The sequence below is a fragment of the Pinus tabuliformis genome, chromosome 6, assembly GCF_031772625.1.
Source record: "Pinus tabuliformis cultivar Carrire ecotype Pingquan chromosome 6, CPIR1, whole genome shotgun sequence".
Lineage (NCBI taxonomy): Eukaryota > Viridiplantae > Streptophyta > Pinopsida > Pinales > Pinaceae > Pinus > Pinus tabuliformis.
The window spans coordinates 1,252,824,652-1,252,847,954 of record NC_142292.1 but is presented as its reverse complement, the minus strand read 5'-3'; the positions used below and the strand labels follow the sequence as shown (position 1 = coordinate 1,252,847,954).

Below are 23,303 nucleotides of genomic sequence, written 5' to 3'. Positions count from 1 at the left end.
GACCTTTTCTAGATTTAGGCAATACCCCAACAAAGTCCATGGAAACACTTTCCCAAGGATGAGAAGGAACTAGTAGTGGAGTGTACAAGCCTATTTTTCTATTGCTGGGATTGCTTTTAGCACACATGGTACACCCTCTTACATATCTAGAAACTGTTTCATTCATTTTTGGCCAATAACAAAATCTTTGCAGTTGTGCAACTATTTTACTTACACCAAAGTGACCTGATATTAGAGAAGTGTGTGCTTTTCAAATTATCTTTACTCTTTCAGTTTGAGGAATGCATAACTTTCCAGAATGATACAAGATTCGGTCCTTAACATGATAATTCAATTCTTCAACTTGTTTGCCATGACTTAAAGTTGCATATACATCTTTAAAATCTATATCTTGAGCATATTGTTCAATGTAGCTTTCATGCAATACTAAGTTATGCTTAAGTATAGTAGATGCATTTATGATTGGTCTGGACAACATATCTACAACTTTATTGTGTATAGTGTCTTGATTGCTGCAACTTAGTTTGTGAGTGTAGATATTGAAGTGGTTGATGATCAGTATGTATGACTGTCTCTTTGCCCATTAAATAATGTTTCCATTTTTTCACACTCTGTACTAATGCATACAATTCTTTATCATATGTGGGATAATTAACTACTATAGAATTAAAGGTCTCAAAATGATAACATATGGGTTTACCATGCTACATCAACACTGCTCCCATGGCATAGTCACTGACATCCATTTCAATCTCAAAGGGTCTTTGAAGATCGGGCAGTGCTAGTACTAGTGTTGTACTAATATTTTCTTTTAGGGTGTCGAAGGCTTTCTGCTGTTTGCCTCCCCAATGAAACACCTTGTTGAATCCTGTTGAAGCATGTAAGGGAGCTGCAATCAAGGAAAAGTTAGCATTAAACTTTCTCCAATACTGTGCTACTCCTCGGAAGCTTCTAACTTTTGTAGCAGATTTGGGTTTAGGCCAGTGTACAATGACTACAACCTTAGAGGGATCTATCTTCAATTCACCACCCCCTACAATATGACCCAAATAATTCAAAGATGTTTTGCAAAATTCACACTTTGATAGCTTAACATAGAGATTTTCTCTTTTCAAAACATCTAGAGTCTGCTTTACATGCTTCAAATGTTCTGCCTATGTTTTACTAAATATAAGAATGTCATATAAATATACAATGACAAAATCATCAATAAAAGGCCTGAGTACATCATTCATTATTCTCATGAAAGTAGCAGGAGCATTAGTTAAGCCAAAAGGCATAACTAACCACTCATACAATCCATGCTTTGTTTTGAAAGTAGTCTTCCATGCATCTTGCTCTGCAACTCTGACCTAATGGTAGCCACTATGCAAGTCCAACTTGGAAAAGTAAATAGCTTCTTTCAACTGATATAATAGATCATCTATGCGAGGAAGGGGATAACGATTTTTTATCGTTATCTTATTCAGTGCTCAGTAATCAATGCACATTCTCCATGAGCCATCTTTCTTTATCACCAAGACAATTGGAGATCCACATGGTGATGTGCTAGGTCTTATGAACCCTTTCTCGAGCAGCTCCTGTACCTGCTTCTTGATTTCTGCATTCTCTAAAGCGAACAACCTGTACACTCTGACGTTAGGCAATGGAGCATATTTCTACAAATTAATATCATGTACTATTTCCTTTTTGGGTGGCAGAACTTTAGGTTCTTGAAATAGTATATCATATTCTGAAACAACTTTTTTTAAATCAGCTTGTTGTTTAGCATTACAACGTTCAAATACATTGGTTTTATCAGGTTTCTTTTCCTTTACAACCATCAATAAAAATTGTTTGCATCAATTTACAATTCTTTTTATCTTCCCTAAGTTTATGAGAGTATAATTATTCTTGAGTTTATGAGCTCTTACAATATATTCAATTCCATCTTTAATGAGTAGATAATTATTTTCAGCTCTATAGAAAATTGCTTTTCTATCATACAAGTAAGGACTTCCTAAAAAAATTCCACATATATCCATGGGAACAATATCTAACTCAACCTCATCTACAAATGCTGACCGAAAAGAAAACCTAAGTTTACATTGTCTAGTCACTTGTAGCTTTGCTTTATCACATAACCAACCTAATGGATATGGCTTCTTGTGAGGTGTGGTTAGTAATCCCTGTTTCTTTACAATTGCTTCATAAATTAAGTTTACTTGCGAGCCACTATCAAACAAAGTATCAATTCTTTGATGCTTGGAAATAACTCTAATATGAAAAAGCTCATGTCTTCTTCTCTCATTTTGTTCACTATCAATAGTTTGTGCAGAATTACTAGTAGATGCTTCAGAAATTTTACCTTTTATACCTGTGGCTGTGATTATTGTTTCATCCCCTGAGTCTAACCCCAAATCCTTTTGAATAGCTACAACAGTCTTCTTATTTTTTCCATCGTACTTCTTGGGTTTCAGCTCTGGATGCAGAATCCAGCAGTGTTCATCATCATGCCCATCCTTCTTGTAGTGAGTGCATGAAGGTTTGGTCTTTTGTACAACATTTTCCTTCCTCTCTTTCCATTTCTGCTTTCTCTTTTCCTTGTTCTTGCTTGCAATGGGTTTTGATGATCCCCCAACTTTTGGGTTCACATTCTTACCTCTAGCCTCTAAATGTGTAGCTTGAAGAGATACCTCATCTATGCTAGTGGGATTAAACATAAGAATGGTATGTCTCAAATAACTATGTAGACCACCTATATACTTTAGCAAAGTTTCAGGTGAGTCTAAAGAAATGCCTAGAATCAAAGCTTTTTTCCTAAATTTTTGGGTGTAACTTTGTACACTTTGCCCTTTCAATTGATGAAGAGTTTCCCAACTCATCATAGCTTGCCGCATATAAGCTAGTGGATAGAATTGTTTTTTAATTGCATAAACAAATTCACTCCAGACAGAAAGTATTTTACCATGCTTATTCATGTCAGCTTGTGTCCTGCCTTCCCAACATACCAAGGCAGTGCCTCCAAGGTGTATGTTGGCCAACTAAATCTTAATTTTGTCTAAATCAATGCTTTGAACCCTGCAATATACATCAATCTGTCTAATCCAATTATCCAGCTTCTCTGCATTCAACTCTCCGTCATGTACTGGCAAATCAAATTTAACATCTAATTTAATCAAAGATGTTTTCTTTTTATTTTCAGGGCTATTAGGAGGTGTGGGAAGCTTTTCTTCTTTCCCTTTGCCTTTAGAATGGTCATGGAAGAGAGATTCTTCTGCTCCTTTATCTTGCTTGGAGTTTGATGAATCTTCATCTCTACCTTTCTTAAATTTTCTATACATTTCCTCTACCATGGCTCTCATGGTCATCAAACTATCCATGAGTTGGGAGTCTAATCCCAAGGGACTTTCTTCTGCCATTTTCCTCTTAGGATAGACTCTTCCAATTTCTGGGTTAGCTTCATCCAATTCTCCTTCTTCTAATTTGAGCTTTGTCCTAGTTAGCATTTAACAAAAAAATCCAGCACAAGCTTGTCTAGCCTTGGCAACCTAGAGCTCTGATACCACTTGATCTAAAATTGATTTAAGAGAATTAATAAGGTATTGCAGACTCATATGCATGGATGTGCCTATGTTATTTTGTGCAACGGATTGATAATATTGCGAAAACACAGACACTAAAGCAGTCAAAGTAAACATAACAGGTGTTGGGTAGCGCAAGCCCCGAGGAACAAGTATTGGGTGCGAAGCTCGAAATTTTGGGTAATATTAGGGTAAAAGACTCCGCGGAAAGCGCGACGCACGAACTATAGTAGGTGGAGTCAAAGGGTAGCCTTCCTAAAGATAATGTAAAGAAATAGTAATAGAATCGGCCCATGGAGGGACCGCGGGCCAAGGGAAAGTATAAATAGAGTGATGCTCTATGAGGGAAAGCAGTTCTGGAAAAACATGGAATGTAATGCGTTCTGAAAGGAATTAACTTGAAAGTGTCTGTAGGTCCGAGTTGAGGGAGTTGGGTAGAAGGTAAAGGCTCTGTAGCTGTGTGTGCAGAGGCCTTAGAAAGTCTGTAGCTATGTGCGCAGACCCCTGCAGCTGAGTGCGCAGGGTGGATCTGGATGTATTGTTGAAGAGTGATAATAAAGATAAGTTTCTTCTAAATTCTGTGTTGATTGCGACTATACTCTTTTATGACAAATGAACTGTTATGATTTCTGCATTTGCTATGGATGAATTCATGTAAACTGGATTAATCTTGATGCGTGAAGTAACCAAAAGTAATAAATGTTTGCTTAAAGACTGTTTTAACTAGATCAAACCAGTAATAAGTGATTCAATATGTAATAAATGTGAGAAAGGTATTCTGATCTGCATGGATCTAGCGTAGTACGAAGCTGTATAACAGCGCACAAGCCGAAAACCACATCCAAGATGTCCCTAGGGTGTGGAAACTTGGTTCCAGCACCCTCCCCTGCTACCTCGGGTGAGACCTCAGTCCGTGCTTCGCGGGATATTGCCGAAAGGGCTGATAGCTATGGGATTTGTTTGGCTAAATAATTCTTTCGAACCTGGGTTAAGTCCATATAAGCTAACAAATGGTTCCGTTGCCGGGACTAGGATCTACTTAAGGGGTTTCTGGTGTGAAAGGTGGGGATGTTAGAGGAAAGAGAAAACAAGGATCAATACAGTAGTAATGGCGATCGCCATCCAGATACCAATATTTAAGGGAGCAGGTAGTGAAGATCTGGAAAAGTTTTGGTTTGTATTGAATTCAATATGGAACACACAACAGATCAATATCAAGAAAGTTGTCTTAGTCAGCACACTACAGGACCGAGCGCTAACATGGTATATGAAGTATTCGGGCACCAACCCAATGGCGGGGATAACAGACATCTACATGGAGTTAAAAAAGGAGTTTAGCTAGCCAAAATCAGAGTCGCAGTCGATCGTAGGATTCAAAGAAATCACGATGATGCCTGGTGAGACACTGTCAGATCTAGATCAAAGGTTAAAAAGCACTATTCGCGAAGCCAACATGACCCTGATGGATGCACAGCACCGCGCTTGGTTTATCGCATCGTTAATGCCATATCTGAAATCAAATTTGTCACAACAAAAGATCTCAACCCAAGTAGAAGCATTGGAGGCAGCAATGTGGCTGCACGAAACCCTGGTATAGGACCAAGGGTTGGGAGTTCAGCGAATCCAAGCACATGTCCAAAATTTGTGTTTGGAAATATAGAAGTTAAAACAAGACCAGGCATCACACCCAGAAGTTAAGGAAGAAGTATGGTGGGGGTTGTGTAGAAGCCAAGGAAATGATAAGGATCATTGTCTGGTTGCAGTAAATTTTGAGGCAACAGGGGGGGCAACAAACTTGCGACTAGAGGTACAGATGGGACCAAGTGCGATTCCCCACTTTGGTGCATGATTTTCCAGGTAGGGGGAAAGCATGCAAAAGACAGATACTACCTATTACTGAACGTACAACAACCTCCTCAACACTTATTTTGTAACTTTTGCAGAACAATGGGTCACGAGGAGAGATATTTTCGCATGTTGATGGATCGACCCCCTGCATATAGGATGAAAATAGAGACACACAAATAGGACCCGTCTACACCATTCGTGCATGGGGGATTCCCGATAAGCGGATGAGGGCGTGGAGGATGGGGGCCCGGACGAGGCCGTGGACAATTGATTTGTTATAATTGTGGTGAACAAGGACATCACAAGTAGGATTGTATGAATCCTAAAAGAGCCTATTGTCGTCATGCCACAAATTTGATCATGATGCAGTTAATTGCCCTATGTTGCTCTAGCAATTAAGGGAGAAAGGAGTGCTCCCAGCTAGTCCCACCCTGAACATCTGGATGATGAAGGCTAAACCCTGCATTGAAGGCCCCAACATAAACATGATGCTCAGAAGCGGTGTAGCTACCGGGGAAGATAAGGGGAAGAACCTGGAAGAGGATATGTGGGTTCGTAAGGCCCCCACAAAGTAACCAGAATTTGATTTGTTACAAGCAAAGGAAACCTTTTTGGAGGCTAAGAAATTTTTTACAAAAGCATCGACTTCAGGTAGTAAGGAGCAACCGGACCTACAACGGGATAATGCCTTGGTAACTACCTTTTTAGAAACCTGTATGAAGCTCCTGCGGGATGCCAATGCGGTGAAGGGGTTACAAGAATTAATAGCTAGATGCGAGGGGGTAGATGAACCGCCATAATCTAGAAATTGGGAAAACATGTCTTACACACTGGATGGGAGATGCGGCTGACTGCCCAGACTAGCGATTACGAGATGGGCTAGGTACTCTTAGATCTGGGTTCCAACGAGAATTTCCTACCAAAACAGACCTGGGAACGCATGGGCAGGCCTACACTGCAATGGTCCCCGATCCAATTATGATTGGCAAACCAACAAAAGATCCTGTCGATGGGAAGATTGCAAGGAGTTGTAGTAGATATCAACAGTGCCTGCACGCACACTGATTTTGAAGTCATATAAATCATGGACAACAGTAACCCCTACCTGGCACTACTAGGAATATACTGGGCAATAGACATGAATGGAATCATCAACCTCAAAAAGTGGAAAATAATCTTTGAAAATAATGCACTCTGAGTAGTCATTCCTTTAGATCTAGCTGAAGGAGCCTGCTATACTGAATCAATGCACAACGACGATAGTAACAGGGAATTAGACTGCATCTACCAGCTCACCGTGTGAAATGAGGACTAAGTGAACCCGACTAAAGATGGACAACTCTCATGGGACCATGATAGCTCTTGCACATCAAATTTAGATGAAGAGGTTGAACGATGGAAAAATCGACTGCATGAAGTAACCACATTGAATTGTAATAGAATGGTGGCAGTAGGAGCTATCGCGTCATTCGCAAAAGTCACCAGAGAACCAGTGGTCTCAATGAAATCAAAACCCGGTGCACCGAAGGTATTCGCATCCCAAAAAGCTAGGACATCAACAAAAGAGGTAGGCGCGGCTAAGCATAAACTAAAGCATGGAGGTTGCGGACACACGGTAATATCGGTAGCTAGACAAACAAAGAAGAGCAACCCACAGCAACACGAATCACCAGAAGCTACCCACAAGATCCATGAAAACCCAAGGGATGGCATACATCATGGCGTTGTGCTAACACGACTTGCTTGGAGGCTACAGGTACTATGACCTAGATGGCTCTGCATTAGGCAATGGAAGAAAAACTAGAAGAAGCCAGGTAGCTACCAGCCCCACACTGACAGCACCCTTAAGGTACGATCCAGAGATCGAAGCCTGGTAGAAAGGACTAAATTCAAGAGGATATCATGCCGCAATGCTTACAGAAGCTCAGCCCTTTTTCACCTAAGACAACTCAGACCCTCATGAAATATTACTAGAACTAACCTAGAGCGGACCGAGCTATCAAGACAACACACACATATGTGGCACAAAACCCTGGCTAACCAAGCGCTTGATCGATGCCCGTAGCACAAGGAGGTAGGGATAGTACGGATCTGCATGACAGTGTGGACACCTGACTAGTCCTTAAGGTCACAGTCTCAGCACCCCAAGAAGCTGAAAGAGGGCACGGGACTATAAACAAGTGTGTAGGGAGCCGATCTGGCATACCCAATTCTACCTACATTACCCTGTCTCCTCGATCGCAACCGCGAGTGATGGGTTGCACGCTAGATAAAAGATAACCATTAGCACTCCTTTTCATAATAGAGACATTAGGGTACGACAGGAAGGAGTGGGTGGCGAATCATTAAGACGAAAGTTCCGAGGTGGATTCATTAAGATCACTCGAGGGAATGTTGGTACAATACTGTTCAAAGTGACGGTCTTAATTTATGACTGCGGGAGTATACGGGCACATTGGCCCTATATACTAGGATCAATCAGTATAAATCCAGACACAAATCAACCCCTGTGTCCTATTGCCAGAAACCAAGCATGATTCGCCAAAGAAATGCAGTTGAATCAGGAAGAGTTAGCAGGCACGGGCCAAGAATAGCAGGTTCCAAAATCCCCATGAAGATAGAATACGAAGCAGAAGACCCGCATAGTGCGAGCCTCACCACGACTCACCAAGAAAGCTGCAACCAATAAGGGAAAAGCCGTTTCGACAGACAATGAGGAAGAGGATGAGGCTCTTCAAGACCTCCTTGACCAGATCGATGAGGACAAAGTAGGTGCATTCCAAATTCCTTCATTTCCCCCATATTTGTCTCCATGGACAAGGTTAACAAAGATACCAAGGGACTTAGATGGAGCGAAAGCTGAACATCAGACCCCTCTACTTCCAGATGATATAAAGGTTGAAGGCCCACTGTGGGGATGCATTTCGACCCTCAAATTTGAAGATTTGGATCTGGCTGACAGTGAGAAGTTCCCTAAATTGGCCACAGACAAATTTTTACCATGGGTATGGCTACTAGGTATAGAGAGGGATGGGATCCTCAAACTCCTATGGCTACCTCACTACCACCGCGCGACGATTATGGCCTTTGTGATCTAGCAACTTCTTTGTCTTGTACATGATGTATTCTTATGGTTGGAAGAGTCGATTCTGATCGCAGCTGATTTAATCCACCACATAACACACCTACCCCTGTAAGGAGATGACCCTGCTAATGCCACAGGAACTAGCAATGAGGTCAGCCTCACCAAAACAATGTAGACGTGGTACAAGCTAGCGAAAGGAAAGCGTGGATATGTCATAGCTAGCATCAAAGACTACACCGTTTGAGTGGCTACACAACTCCTCGGGGGAAAACTCATGAGGAAGTGCCATGCAGATGAGGTACTCACCTCTGTCATTGCGCTGGCTGGGTGTGCGCCTAGGGGCTGCAGTTTAATTGGGCCCAGTTCTTATGCATATAGTTCTTGACCAACTGCTGAGAAGCACAGGACAAAGGTAAGACATTTCATTATGCTTGGTTGCTTCTGTCAATATTTTTGGTAACAAGTGCGTTGCCAGTGGATAGCTAGTTCCCTAGCATTACAGATGACCTACCTGAGGCTGTACGGTTTATGGTGCTATGCTCAACAAGGGATGTGACAAGGGTTTCTACAATTCGAGCATTTTGGACTTCCATGGCAGAACAAATACGGATCTAGATTGCTCGCTGACCGCGCATGTCTCCCACAATCTACAATAATCTCTAAAGCATGGCCAAGTTTAAAGCTGACATGCATCATGTGTACATCCAAGCGCGAAAGAACCCGAACCAATCTTGGACCACACTTCCATTCATCGCAATGGACGAAGCAATCTATGGGGTTTTGGCAAAATGGCCTCTCAAATGGCGCGCTCTGGACAAGGCCATCCTAGAACAACTCGCTGCCAAATAGCAGGAGAAGGAACAACAACAGCGGTTCCAGCATCTGGTAGAAAAAGCACGACAGGAACAATAGCTCGCTTTGCAACAAGGGGTTTCCCAGAACCCGCCAGCCGAAGAGACCTCGATAGCGCAGGAATTAGAACTAGCATAGGAGACAGAAACTCAAGCTCCTAGAGAACAAGTCAAATGGTCGTGGTGGGAGGACCCACCATGTATCAAGAAAAATTCCAAAGTAATAACAAGGGTAGAGAACGAATTCACAGCAAGCCCTATATTTCTTGCTCTACTTATAGAACAGACAACTATGTTGGGGGAAATCCAGAAGCAGGTGGGAACCTTGTAGGCACAATCTCGGGGGAAGGTTCACCTCGCCAACAACATAGGTATGATTGAGCCATTGATGAGCTGCTCACACCGAACACTCTAACGTTGCTAGCCGCTGCTATCACAAGACCCAATGAAGAGGGTAGTTGGGATTTAGATCTGGCCGCCCTACCTAGTAGCATACCTTTTCAATTACAGGAGGGGCTCACTAGTGAACTCCGCACAAGGGAAGGTAGCGCCCTCCACACTTTACGGAAGCAGAAAGCTGAGCTCGAACAGGTCAGTCTTCAGCACACTATCTGGGTCGAGCATTACAGGAATATTGAACAAGCTGTCACAGAAGCATGCCGCACAGTTTTGAGGGTAGCTATCCCTTAGGATCTTCCAACTATGACCAAGGTTCAACACATGGCTGCAGAAGTTCGCACGGTCTAGGAAGAGGCCGCAAAAGCACAAAGAGAGCTTGCTCTACAGATTGCAGCGCTTCAGCTCCAGGCACAACAACCCCGACCCGATGATGGACACTGTCGCGTGGAAATTCAAGAAGGCATGGAAACCATGTGAAGCACGGTCCGAGAATATTCAAGGCTTTTAGATCCGTCCATTGGCCTACTTACATCTCAATAGGAGGACCCCACCATTCAATGTGTTGAATCTTAGGTATGCACGTTGCAGAAGGCCTATGATACAGCTCGCGGAGAGGCACAAATGGTCACTATCACACAACGGCTAGCTAAGATGAGGGAAGCTCAGGCTCTCAAAGTCCAAATGGATGTGGCAAGGCAAAAGGAGGCAGAACTTAAAGACTGCATTCAGCCATGGATCGATGAAGCATTTACTGTTTCCACAATGATGGAGGGCAAGATAACACAGATGCAGGCAGTCTATGATTCTAAGCAAGTGCATCCATTAGACACAGATACATCAGTGACCCGAGTGGCACTGGTACAACAAACCGCCGTAGAATTTTTTGAAGAGACATGCATAGCATAGAACTTGTTAAATGACCTTTGCTCAAATATGGACGCACTAGCTAAGTGACTCGAGACGAGTCACGATGATTGTGTTGGGGGACTATTGGGTAACGCAAGCCCCGCAAAGTGAGTATGGGGTGCGAAGCCTGGAATTTTGGGTAATATTAGGGTTAAAGAGTCCACGGAAAGCGCAGAGTGCAAACTATAGTAGGTGGAGTCAAAGGTAGTCAGCCCAAAGAAATTTTAAAGAAATAGTAATAGAGTTAGCCCATGAAGGGACCGCGAGCCAAGGGAAAGTATAAATAGAGCAAGGCTCTATGAGGGAAAGTAGTTCTAGAAAAGGATGGAATGTAATGGGTTCTGAAAGGAAATAACTTGAAAGCGTCTGTAGGTTCGAGTCGAGGGAGTAGGGTAGAAGGTAGAGGCTCTGCATCTATGTGCACAGAGGCCTGGAAAGTCCGCAGTTGTGTGCGCGGACCCTTGCAGTTGAGTGCGCAGGGTGGATCTGGATGTATTGTTGAAGATTGATAATAAATATAAGTTTCTTCTGAATTCTATGTTGATTGCGATTGTAATCTTTTATGAGAAATGAATTGTTATGATTTCTGTATTTTCTATAGATGAGTTCATGTGAATTGGATTAATCTTGATGCGTGAAGTAACCAAAAGTAATAAATATTTTCTTAATGATCATTTTAACTAGATCTGACTAGTAATGATTGATTCAATCTGTAATAAACGCGATAAAGCTATTCTGATCTACACGGATCTAGCGTAGTGCGAAGCTACAGAACAACGCACGAGCCCCAAACCACATCTAAGACATCCCCAGGGTGCGGAAACCTGGTTCCAGCACCCTCCCCTGCTACCACGGGTGAGAGCTCAGTCCGCGCTTCGCGGGCTGTTGCCGAAAGGGCCAGTAGCTGCAGGATTTGTTTGGCTAAATAATTCTTTCGAACCTAGGTTAAGCCCATATAAGCCAACAACAAGCAACACATATAAAAACAACAAGTTTCATAAGGAGTTCACCCAATACTCCTGGGCTACATCTCCTGATCCAACCTTCAGTGGTGACCTCTCTATTATGTTTTCAAAGCAAAGTTTTTACAACAGTGAGCTCAATTTGAGTCTCACACAATAGATATAAATCAACAAGACCATACTTAGATCCCCCAAGTCTATCAAGTACACAGACTCTCCTTGATGAATCTTGACCTCTATTGGGCACAATGGTATGAGTCCAATCTAAGACTCAATACATGACAGGCATATACAAAGGAGTTTTCTTGAACCTCTCAAGCGTTCTCTAGAGTACATAGACTCTCTCACTCTCTCTGGCTTTCTCTTAATTCTGGATTGATGCTGCCTTCACTTCTACAGGTCAGTTCTGCTTCTTCTTTCTTCTTTCGGCTTACTGCCTATTGCTTTCTGCTTGCTTTGCTCTTGTCAGTTAGTGGCTTTTAAGCCAATCTGCTTCTTGGCTTTTTTTTTCTGCTTCCCGGCTTTCTAGTTCCCCTACCTCTATCTGTTTGAATCCCTCTATCCTGCATAATCAATCATTGTATAATGCTTCACAGGGAGGTGGCTACCTATTTCATAATGAACTGAGTTTCAATTCTCTTGGACATGGCCATTAATTCCATTAATTCCAAGAATGCCCGTGAAACACGACCTTCTGCCAACGCATCGTATATGTTGGACTTAAAATCTTATACAACTCTACCTGTTGACCCCGTCAAATCCAGTCATCCATCAGAATGCGTCTCTACCGTTGATTTGGGGACCCTATATCCTACGGTCATCGTCCATATCGGGCGGGTAAGTAACATGATGTTTACCCATTGGATATGAACAGGTTTCTCTCTCTTCCATCGGACGTGTGGTGATCATTGTATGGCATCCGGTGGAACTCGGTTGAAATCGCTTACTGCTCGAAGCCCTTTTGATATCCCACCATATTTTGTGGGACCCCACTTCTGATGGAATTGGAACGATATCTATTGCATTTTATGATTTTTCGGGTCCGGGGGTTTACGGCCCTTCCTTCTTTGAGGGGTTTTCCTTGCGATATGCGATTAGTGACTTGTCGCTAATGACATATCAAAAACTACCCCTATTCCTTGAAATGACCTTTCGATTGCTAATCTGCGATAGCGCGCGTTACCATGGACTGACGATCTATGCGCTTGACTGACGGTCCTCGTTGCTCCACGCTGATCACAAATTGCAACTGTTACGAGGATATCTCTGATAAGCTTGATCTTTATAAGACTTGTAGCCTTTGGCATAATTTTGAAGAGTTTATGAAAACTTAGAGAGTTTTCTAGGATCCAATTTGGATCATTGCAACAATGACTTTCCAAAATTAGTAAGTCGTGTTGCTTCAATTGGTAATCATGTATATATGATAGAAAATCACTTAACTTATCCTTAATCAATCTAAATTGTTTAATTCTTAAATTTAATCATGAATGTTATTACTATTATTACACTTATGATACTATAATATTATCTAAAAAGGAATTACTTGTCACCTCTCCTACTTGGCTCTCAATCATGTCACTTCACATCTCTCTCCTTCATGGAAAATCGAACTCTCTCATTCAATGATATAATTACTCCCTCTCTCTCTCTCTCTCTCTCTCTCTCTCTCTCTCTCTCTCTAATGCTCTTACACATTGTTATTGCTCAAACTAGTAGGGGACCTAAGGGGATTCCTAAAGGGACAAATGCTAGATCAAGGCAAAACAAATGGAGACTTGGCCCACTATCACCTCAGCTAAGGCTCCCTTCTATTTATGGATTTTCACTGATGGGAGGAGACCCTATACATATGGAGTCATAAATGAAGGATAAATCAACAAATGGATATAGAATGACCCAAATAATCCCTTTCAAGAAGATAGTCAAGAATGGATCTTACTTGCTTTCTAAGAAAGGTACAATATCTTCTAAGAGAAGGATGGGAGGATTTGAGGGTTAGGTTTAGGGAATATGACTTTTGAAAGACTTTCCCAATCTTAAACATGTTATTGGAATTGGTATCCTCGATGGTTGTTGAAGAATTGTCTTTCCAAAGGAATGGGACCATATGGGACCAAGTGGACCCAACCTAGGTTAGGAGGCAAGAATTTCGCAACCAATTACATTCTTAACCTAGAAAAGGAGCAGGAAAGGACCAAAGAAAGGATTTTCACTTAAAGGTGTTGAATTCATTCTATGAGGCACTAGCCTTTGGGATACTAGGGAAAAGTATGATCTCGGAGATAGGGATTGAATTTTCTCACAACTCCACCATAAGAATGGCTTCAAAATTGGAGGAGGCCTTGAGGATACACTAGTGCGAAAGAGGCTAGGAGATCGAATGTTTTGGAGGGATTCTTTCTCAGGAAAATGATGTTTTAAGTGACCCAACTTGGCTAGACCTAGAAAAAGGTGAAAAGGAGTTAAGTTTTGAGTGACCACCTCTTGGTAGATCAGTGCCTTGATATTGGGAGAATGGATCTATGATAAATATGAATCAGGACCTTGTTTCTTAATCAATAATGCCTTAAGACTACCTTGTTATCCTTCTAGGGAAAATGGAAGCAACCTTACAACTTTTATACTTCAACTTGCAAAAAGTGATGGCTCATCAATATGAATTTGTTAATAGAATTATCCCTAGGAAATTTGATTCAAATTATTGGGCCCGTACATTGAGAGATTCCATATAGAGACAAAATTCCACAGTTTATGCAGTAAACGCATGCAGCAAGTAGCCGTAAAAATTAGTGAAAATCCGAGTCCAATGTATATGACAAAGTAAACCAAGAATAACATTAAAAGCATGTACTTACATGTAATAGAACATATCCAACCATCCACAATTTGACATTGGACAACTATATCTAGAATCAATGCAACTCCCACCCATAAGGTAGACATCAATATTCCCTCTGTAGTAAGGGCTTAATCATGTTGAAGAATGTAACTAGGTTCTGATTTGTTTCTAGGGTTTGATATTTGAAAAGGCTTGTCATATCATTGAAAGTAATGTTAAGACCATAGATATAATGAGTTTGATATTTTGTTTGAGCTATTGATGTGATTTAGGGTTTGTAACAAAACCTAGGCAAGAAGTTGAAGTATTGAAGTATAGTCTCTTGCTGATTATGTTTGTAAAGTCTAATGCTTCTATTATTATAAGATTTTGATATGAATAACTTCATGCTTCTATAGATTTGGTTGTACTTTCTATCTAAGTTGTGCAAGTACATCATCTTCAAGATGGTGAAGATGTTTGTAAGAGAAGTTGATATGATAAGCATGATGAGAAGGATGGAAGCCATGAAAAATTCTCCAATATCAAAAGAAGAAGTTGATCTCCCTAGGTTAAGAGGGAGCCTAGATAGAAGAAAACTCCCTGGTTGAGATAACATAGTTCTGATTGGAGAATGCATTTTAAAGGGTATGTTGCTACATGTGAAGTAGGAAAGAAAAGTGTATGATTGAGGAATATTTTGTCAAAGATTCATAGTCCTACTGAGATAAGTTGAGAAGCAACATCGAGTTGTCTAGAAGAACTCGAAGGTTTGTATTTAGTTATGTACTTTTGAAAGTGTACTACTGATTGGGGTTGTGTTTGTACAGGTAAAAATATCTCGAAGGTTTGATAAGCATGTTGGTTGTTTATCAGTTTTATCGAGAGATATTTTTTGTTAAGGCTGTGTGAGTGAAGCATTTCTTGAGAGGACATCTGGTAGGCACTTGGTGTTGATGTCCCGAAGTAGGAAAGGTGGAGTTGGTCATTGAGCTCTAGCACGCACTTGGATCCTTGGGTGGATGATTAGTAAGTAAGCCTGATGGTACCTAGAGAAGCTGAAAGCTTGAGTCCATCTTAGTCCCAGATAGATTTCCCTGGTCAGGAATCTAGTCTGTGGCATTGTGGTGCCTAAATTGTTGAGAGACCTTGTAATTTTGGATTTCTAAAATGACACAATTAAAAAAAATGACGTAAACGACCAATTCATATTATTGTAGTACTTGTTAGGTAGTTGTATTTTTGTTCCTAGACTAAATTAGTCATTCACGTTAGTCATTTTTAGTTGTATTACTTATTAGTTAGTCATGTATTTTAACCTGAGACTAAATTAGTCATTTATGTTAGTCGTTTTTAGTTGGTTCACTTAAGATTTCTTATTTTTGGTAGTATTTCACTTAGAAAAGTTGTAGTGACTAACTTTTTTAGTCACCTAGTCACTAATTTCTCATTTTCTACTAGTGTCATTACGTCCCCAAATGGCTTTAGGAAGAGAGTTGCAATTCCCCATAGAGATCTAACTAAGACTCCGATAGAATTTTTTTTTTTATTGAATTGGACTCTTAACATTGAATTACAACTAGGGAAACCTCTCTCATTTGATTCCACTAGCTAAAAAATGTTTTATTCGATGATATGAAGAACTAGGGTTTTGTTCAATGAGAGACAATGTAATTTTTGCCAAAACGTTCTATTTTACAAGACAATAATTCCAGAAATTGTGGGTATCATGCTCATGTGGTCCTTGGCCAAACACACTTGTAGCAGCCTACAAAACAATTATGCTTGCTCGGTTTTGATTTTATTCCCCTGAACAAAATTCTCATTATGTCCTTGTAGGGCTTCAAGAAGTGAGTTGCAACTTGCATTAAAATTACAATTTGGACTCCAATAAAAAACCATTAATCACATTATAGTTCTAAAAATGAATGAGAACTAGGGGTACCTCTCTCATTTGAATCCACTAATAATTGCACCAGATGTTGCAAAGAAAATGTTATAAAGCATAAATTGAAGAAGAATTGTGACATGTAAGTGATTATTGAAGCTAAGATTTAGTAAACAAGATTTCATGCAAAGGTAGAAGATGAAGGTAAATGATTTATATTATGTGAATTTTATTGAATGTGTAATGTTTCTAACATACATTGCCTCTTGAAAAATAATAATTTTAATCGCGAACAACATGGTGGTTATCCTTCCACGTTTAAATTTGCATATCAACTTGTTGAAGACATCAGGGAGTCAAAGAAGAAATAAACCACTTGAAAAAGAAATATTTCGTTCAAAATATATAGAATAATTATTATTATTTTAAATATGGAAATTAACTGTTAAAATTGACTATAATGAGTTTGCATGTGAATTGTGTTATAATGAAATTGGAGTGAATGAAATTGAACTTACCTTTGTCATGGGAATTTCAATACTTCTAGTAAAAAATGCAAGGGAATGATGGCATATCGAACACCATTGAAGATTTATGCATAATTGAAGATGCATATTTCTTGATTTCTACTCCGTTTGTATTTTTCGCATTTTGTCGTGTTCATGTATGTGGATTATACGTTTTAGAGTAGATTTTATTTTTAATAATAATTGTAAAGTTGGTCGAAGGCAGTGTAGTGGTATGTTTGGATTTGGCACTGGTAGAAATATTTTTTCTATATTGTGTAATGTAATTATTGCTTCCTCTATTTTGTTGTAGTAACTATATAGTTGTGATATCTGTGAGTCCATATGTCCTGTTTCAAAAGATAGATAATGTTAAAATCAAGTAGTTAAAAAATATAATAACAATGTAATATTTACAACTATGTATTAATAATGAGTAAATTTGACTATTGTTAATAGATAGAAAATGTATGCGATAAAAATAGATTGAGCTTAATAATTATGGGAAACCTTTTGGAGATGTTAACATATGGATTGGAGTAGGTCGTCTGGAGGAGACATTGAATGGAGAATTTCTTCTGCATGTTTTTTGCGAGTAATATTTTTGTTGTCTTTCATTTTTATGTAATGATCGAAATTGAATGTGAGGCAAAATTCAGACATCTTGTAGAGAAGGAAATATTGAAATTACTGTGAATGTGATTCCTTGAATTTCAGCTTTTCCAGTATCTATCGTTGCTTTTGGTAATGACATACTCTGAGATTTATGTATAGTTAATTCCCAAGCCATCTTTAGTGGAACTTGTGTACGTCCATTTCTTTTTATTGTTGGAATACGTAAGTGGGTCGGATTTATTTCATCCCAAGCAGGCCCAAAGTATTTGGGAAAATCTACAACAACAAATGTTGGAATTTTTGGAGGTTCAGTTGATTCTTTGTAAAATATGGCTATAAATTGTTCGAGGAACCATTAACAAGTCTGGTTGAAACCCAAAGGTTGGAAGTTAGCATTACTTTTTGGCCTTTTCATAACAAGACAATTCGCTCAAGTTGCTTGTCTTTTGAGGAAAGGATAGAATATGTGTTTTCATCTTCTGCAATAAATCTTGCAATAGGAGTCTCTTCTTTTTATTGTCAATACTCATCTAGAATACAAAGCTATTGACATATGTGATGGAGATTCCTTGCTAGACAAACAAAGGGTATGTTATAAACATGAAATTATTGAAGCTTATAGTCATACAAATCCATGTAAACCTCTAGATGTCTCTATTGTTAACAATAACGAAGTTGGAAAACCCCAGAAGATTGATGAAACCTATAATGAAACCCTCGATGACATATACAACTATAGTGCTGAGAATGAAAACAATGTCAAGAAAATCATTGATGAAGAATACGAGCTTGATCAAATAAATTTTTTCTCTTTGGACCACATCAAATGCAAATATGTTCTCTTCTCCATGAACATGTGGACAATCATTCATGCATTATATTTTTAAAAGGAAAAGTAGACAACAAACCTCTAACAAATCCGCATGAAGTCAACATTGAGGGATAGTTTTGGGGCTTGGAAAATGTGCACTTTGGAATGATTGGTGATGTAGGTCAATATGAGCTTGAAACTAGAAAGAGGGCATTTTCTCAACATAGTCATAAACAAGATCTGGCTGCTCTGACCACTCAGCTTATGGGGTACCTTTCAAAGTGTGATTCACATCAATAAGATTTGTATACACACAGGTAACCAAAAAACATAAATTGCGGGAAATAAAAAAAAGGCTACTAGCAGGAGTAACAAGTTTGGATATGATCATGAGCCTTATGATATTTTTCATAGGAAATATGCTCTCTAGCACATTGAATATGTGGTTCATCCTGAGTGGACTATTTTCTTGCATCATTACATTGGTGTCAATGCTACGAGTGAAAGGGTTGATGCCAAGTTGAATATTTAAATCAACCATGTTGGAACCAAGAAACCAGTGGTTCACAACTATAGGCTTGTTGAGCACCATGCAAATATAGATAAAGGAAAACATTTTGATGTAAAATCTAGTGCCAGAAGCCCTGTACAACCCAGTCAAGAAACTGACATATTTATCAAAAATTTTAAGTGCAACTTACATGACATGATCCCACAAATAGTTGTAGTTGTAGATTTGTCCCTGACTACTCTGTATAAAGATCTATGAACACAAATGACAAATTAAGTCATACCCACTCTTTTGCATGCTTTGGGGGACAGGACTAGTTCTAATATAATTCAAAAAGACACAAGAATTGGTAGAGCTAATCAATGTGAAATATTTTTGAAGAGTGATCTTCATGCTACTAGAAGAATAGCTAACTCACGTGATATTTTGTATCTAGAGGAACAATGGGACCCATACCCCCTCCATGACTTTGAGTTCCTTGTCCATAATGAAATAATGGAAAGAATGGAAATAATTTTAAGCTTAAAAGATTCATAGTTTTTATTTTTACTATAGAAGAGAAGGGTGATCACCAAGAGTCAATTATGATGCAGAAACCATCTTAAAATATCCTAATAGACAAAAATAATGTGATTGTACTCTAAAATTACTTAGTGTTTGACATGAGACTAAGAAATGAAATTTTGATTTTCGAAGTCTTTCACATGGATTAATGTTGTCCCAAACAATTATTAAATAGGGGCCAGTTTGGTTGGATCACTAGAACTTGCAACAGAAATAGGGGTCAGTTTGGTTGGATCACTAACACTTGCAATAGAAATAGGGGCCAATGCAAGTGTTAGTGACACATGGGCAATCAACCTACAACATGTTCTCTTCTAAGACATAGTATTTAGAATTAAATCACATCATAATTGTTTTTAGATTCTAAACAACATGTAGTAAAATCGATATTATACTATGAAAAAATCAACTGTTACAAGATACATCCATGTACCATGGGCCACCTCTAGCTACCAGTTTAAACTAATTTATCATAATATTGTGGCAATGCTAGATAGTTAAGCTTTAAAATAGAACCCAAAATTTCATTGGCATAATAGTGAGAGAATGTTAGGCCTATGAAAAAATTGGCAAGAGCCAAAAATAGGCTAGACAAATAGAAAATGAATAATTGCTAGTGATCAATCTTTATTAGTTTGTAAAGCAGGGGAATTTCTTAGACCCCATTAAGGCTCATGGTTTTGTGTTATTGAAACTAGGTGCAATCCTACAGAACTTGGCATAACAGATACCCAGCCATGGTTCCTCAACCAAAGGGATCTGATAACATTCCATTGTAATAAACTTGGAATGAGGAAAGGCACATTTACAACACAGATATAAAAGGAGGCATCTTGTCAAATGAATTAATAAAGAGTAAATAATTTTATTTTAAATAAATTCAAAAACTAAAATTAAGAGACATAGGACCTTCGAACAACAAAGGAATGACTAATAACAGTGACAAACACATAGTATTATAATCAGAGTGAAATAAATGGAACTAGCCATATAGAAGACTTAGGTAAGAAATATAATGCACTAACAACATGACCTCCACTGATATAAATGATAGGAACAACCCTTGTTACTCAACAGTTATATTTTTTCTCATAGGCCCATTAGGCATGGACATTGAAGTCTTTTCTTTAGAAATTACGCACCATATAGACAACCCTTGAAAGGGTAAAGCTACAGATAGAATTTTAGCAGAGTCGGTTGGAGGAGAAACTATGATGCAAAAGATATCAAATTTGGTGTGTTGAATGAAGAGTTGCAATGCTACAAGGTGGGGAACAACTTGCAAATGATGTAAAGGTGAAAATCGGACCAAAGGGTGGCAATGTTTTTATTGAAAAAATTTATGGTGCTCCAAAAGTAACAAAGGATGGTGTTACCGTGGCAAAAAGTATTGAGTTCAGTGACAAGTTAAAGAATGGCAGTGAAAGTCTTGTGAAGAAAGTTTCCAATGCTACAAATGATGTTGTAGGAGATGGCACTACCTATGCGACTATCCTTACTCGTGCAATATTCACAGAAGGTTGTAAGTCAATTGCAGTTGGGATGAATGCAATGGACTTGAGATGGGGCATTAGCATGGGAATTGATGCAGTTGTGGCACATTTGAAAAGTAGAGCAAGGATGATAAGCACATCTGAGTAAATTGCACAGGTAGGCACCATCTCAACAAATGATGTAAGGGAAATTCATGAACTGATTGTTAAAGCAATGGAAAAATTTGGCGAGGGAGTCATAACTATTGCAGATGGGAAGACATTGTATAATGAATTGGAGGTTGTTGAAGGAATGAAGCTAGACAGGGGTTATATATCCCCGTATTTTATCACAAATGAGAAGGCCCAAAAATGTGAATTAGAGAATCCTCTGATTTTGATACATGAAAAGAAAATTTCAAATTTGAATGCAGTTGTCCGAGCAATGGAGTTGGCCTTAAGAAAGCAAAGAGCTCTTCTAATTGTTTCCGAGGATGTAGAGAGTGATGCACTAGAAACCCTAATTCTAAATAAAATTTGTGTCAGAGTCAAGGTCTGTGCAATCAAAGCTCCAGGCTTTGGAGAAAACATAAAAGCCAACTTGGAGGATCTTGTTGTACTTACTGGTGGTCAAATGATTACAGAAGAACTTGGCATGAATCTTGAAAAGGTTGAAGCTGATATGTTTGGTTCAACAAAGAAGGTAACTGTATCGAAGGATGACATAATTATTCTTGATGGAGGTGGTGATAAGAAGGCTATAGAAGAAAGATGTGAGCAGATTCATGCTGCCATTAAATCCAACATGTAAGCATCATGAGGGTTGACAAATCTTTCAGGAGGAGTTGCAATTTTGAATATTGGTGGTGCTAGTGAGGCAGAAGTAGGGGAGAAGAAAGACAGAGTTACAGATGCCTTGAATGCTACTAAGGCAGCAGTTGAGGAGGGTATTGTGCCAGGAGGTGGTGTTGCTCTTCTTTATGCGACAAAAGAGATAGAAAAACATCAAACTGCTAACTTCGACCAAAATATTGGAGTGAAAATTATTCAGAATGCATTGAAGATGCATGCATATATGATTGTTGCAAATTATAGTGTGGAAGGTGCAGTGGTTGTTGGGAAATTACTGGAGCAAGATAATCTTGACCTTGGCTACATGCTGCCAAAGGTGAATACATTGACATGGTGAAGGCAGGGATTATTGATCCCCTGAAAGTGATTAGAACTACTTTGGTTGATGCTGCAAGTGTGTCTTCGTTGTTAACCACAATAGAGTGCATCGTTGTTGAGATTCTGAAGGATGAGAAGGAAGGCCCAACTATGGTCCTAGTTTTAAAGGTTAAACTTCGGGTCAATTAGTTTGATAGCAGTTAGTTTGACCCTAGACTGGGTTTGTGGTTCTTCTCTCTAGTAAAGATTCTTTTTCTCCTTTCTAAACCTTCTTATCTAGGTATATAGAGTGAGCATATAAAGTAGTAGATCCATAACCTATAGCATCATTATACGAGCTAGCAACAGATTCTGTAGCTTCCCCTCTACTGGTTATTATAGATTCAATAGCACAAGCAACGGCTTTGGGAGTTTATACATGAGTACCATATATAGTAAAGGAAGAAGTTGAAGCACCAGTAGTAGAATCAATACCAGCATAGCCAATTTACCTATAAGAAAGGAAAGGTACATCACTAGTATATACGGTAGAGTTAGTTGTTGATCCAAAATCAGTAGAAGTAGCAGTCTGCTACTGCTATTACATTTGCTAGAAATAGTCTCTACTATCTGTGAAATCGGTGGATCCATATCTCGATATGCTACAGGTGAAAAGATAGGTGATAGGTTTGGGACTGGCTCTGATACTGGTACTGGAGAGGATGCTGGAGCCAAAACTAACATAAAGGAAAATTTGTCAATTGAAGTGCCCTATAGTTTCTACAACCTATCTTTTCTGCAGGGAAAAAGTGTAATCAAAGAGAGACTGATAAATTTTTTTCCTTATTCACCTACTGGAGATGATAATTTATTCAAAGAGATAATTTTTAAGAAAAGAAAAAAACAATCCAAAAAAGATACCTACTTTAGGCAAAAACCATGGAAGATCGGGGCTGTCAAAAGGAATGATTGTAACTATAGAGATTGTAAACTTATCTTGGTGGTATGGAAGGGTTGTTCCCAAAAGCGCCTCACATGTTAATGCTCCACGATACTCCCCGACCATAGTGGAGTTAATAATCTATCTATAAATGTGTGCACCAGCTAATGCTCCTCAAAGAATGGATTATCTGTCTGCTCAAAAGTTTCCCAAAATGCTTCAACACCAAATTGTTTGAGAAGTGCTTGAAATTTGAAAATGTCACACAAAATTGTTTAAAAAGTGCCCAATCAATGTTGGAAAAATGACTCTTCAGTAATTTTATTTATGTAATAATTACCAAGATCCTATTTTCAATTTTAGGAGAACTAAATATGTATAGGAGATAAGTTACAATATAAACTTAAAAAAT

General features: G+C 39.1%; 1 pseudogene; it reads left to right on the top strand.

Moving 5' to 3' along the window:
* Window positions 1-10,397: 10,397 nt before the first annotated feature.
* On the top strand, window positions 10,398-22,161 carry LOC149263207 (chaperonin CPN60-2, mitochondrial pseudogene; annotated as a pseudogene).
* Window positions 22,162-23,303: the final 1,142 nt, after the last annotated feature.